The sequence below is a fragment of the Megalobrama amblycephala genome, linkage group LG3, assembly GCF_018812025.1.
Source record: "Megalobrama amblycephala isolate DHTTF-2021 linkage group LG3, ASM1881202v1, whole genome shotgun sequence".
NCBI lineage: Eukaryota > Metazoa > Chordata > Actinopteri > Cypriniformes > Xenocyprididae > Megalobrama > Megalobrama amblycephala.
Window position 1 is genome coordinate 60,227,261 of NC_063046.1, and position 1,988 is coordinate 60,229,248.

Here is a 1,988-nt window from a genome sequence, read left to right on the forward strand (position 1 = left end):
ATTCTCAGTGGGAAAGTGCCCAAGCAACGTTGCTCAAAAGTTGCCCCGTGTATCATCACCTTAACACATCTCGATTGAGACAGACTGCTTCAAAGCTCATATGTGCTGTGATGCACGGGATATCTGTGATCACATAAACAGTAACATCTTCTCAGCATGTTTAATAATAGAACCTGTTATAATCTGTAATTTTGTCTACACTGGATGAGGAGTGACGCAACACAACAAATTCCTGACAGTAAGCTGGTTTCCCATTCTATTTTTGACGTAGACCAAGTACTTTGCAACAGTCGGTCAGCTTTTAGCTGTTGAGGCGCGACACAAAAAAAGTCATGTCTGGTGTAGACACGGTGTTAGTTGTTGTTTAGAGTTGTTTAATCCTCCTCTGCTGAGATCTTGAGAGATTTAATGTCTTTTATCTTCAGTTGATTTCATTTATAAAGCAATGTTAATTATGTTCTTAATTTGTATATAATAAAAAGAACCGATAAGAATACCGTTGAAGTACCCGATCAATAATTAACAGTAGCAATACCGTTAGAACTATAACGATACCTATCCCTACCCATATGACATAACTGACATAATTTCTATGAGTCACATGAAATAACTTCTTAAGGCTGTCCTAACCTAATGTAGCTCTACCCAACCACTGCATGGAGGCTGAAAGATGGCTTCCTGAAGATGAAAGGACAATATGGACTTGAGGAGGGGAAATACTTTATATGATATGTGAGGATTAGGAGGGGTGTTTTATTCCAACTCTAGTCTTCATACAACATGTGTTTGTCAGGATGGTTGTTATTTTGTAAGATTAGGGAGAGACTGTACCTCTCATTTGTGTGTCTTGTGTACTATAATTTTAGAACAGGAGCTTGTACTCCTTTGATTTGATTGAAAAGTTTCAGATGGAGCTGTTTTTTACTTTCTGTTCCCATTATGTTCATTTACATGCAGACAGCTCATGGTGAAATTTTTCTAGCATTTATATATACTACTACTATTACTACTATTAATATTGTTCATATTATTAAACAAAATTAACAAGATCTTTTAAAAACATAATGACTTTATTATAAAAGGACCCACTATGAAAACACAGTTTTACAGTGTTATTCGTGTCTTTCCTTTTACTTTACAGCACTGACAGGCTTTCCTGTGTAACACTGATTCAAGTTTTCCACCATTGTATTTATCCAAATGAGGTTTGTAAATGCATGGATGTTTCATATTTTGCATTAATTATATCTCTTATATGAAAATTACAATGTAAAAGAAGACGTGACAAGGTCATTGGTCTTCTCACAAAATGCCACGTTAGAGGAATATTCAGAGGGGCGAGTTGAAATAATTTATTTTGGGCATTATCATGCCCACTAAAACTAAACCTGGAATGATAATTTGTGTTACCAGATGAGATACTTTGTAATGGGTATGTATGATGTATGATTTTGATCTGTACTATTTCTATTGCAGGTTCTCAGGGATCCCCAGTTGAAGGCATCAGGACATCAGATGTTGGCCTGGACAGATGTACCAACAGTACACCACAAAGACCTCTGCTTTTAAATGGATGGCTGATTACTACCATGTTCTGTGAGGGTATTACTATAGCAAAACTGAGCACCTGTGACAGTGGGATTTCTAATTTTAAAGAATAGTCATACATCAGTAAATTATTTTTTTATTTTTTTATTTAAATATTTGAAAGGATTTTTAAAAGTTGCAAACTTTTTTCTCCAGTTACAAAAACAGCTACACCTTTTCAAATTCTTCATTGGGGGTGCACAAATCCTATTTCACAAATTAAGAAATTCATATGCTCACATTTAAGCCGTGTTCTTCAGACACTGTAACAGTCCTGATATGGTCGCACTTTGCAGTATCTTTTTTATTAACATGAATTCAAATTTTAACAAATATATTCAAAATGTAAAGATATACAATCTGACAATCTGATCTTGTCATTATTAATCAATCAGTAATCA

The 1,988-nt window shown here is 34.7% G+C and overlaps 1 long non-coding RNA gene across 1 annotated transcript; it reads left to right on the top strand.

Moving 5' to 3' along the window:
• The first annotated feature begins 1,065 nt into the window (after nucleotides 1-1,065).
• LOC125265834 lies at nucleotides 1,066-1,689 on the top strand. Its single transcript, XR_007184358.1, has 2 exons — nucleotides 1,066-1,205; nucleotides 1,477-1,689. It is a non-coding gene; the product is annotated as an uncharacterized LOC125265834 (long non-coding RNA).
• The last annotated feature ends 299 nt before the right edge of the window (nucleotides 1,690-1,988 follow it).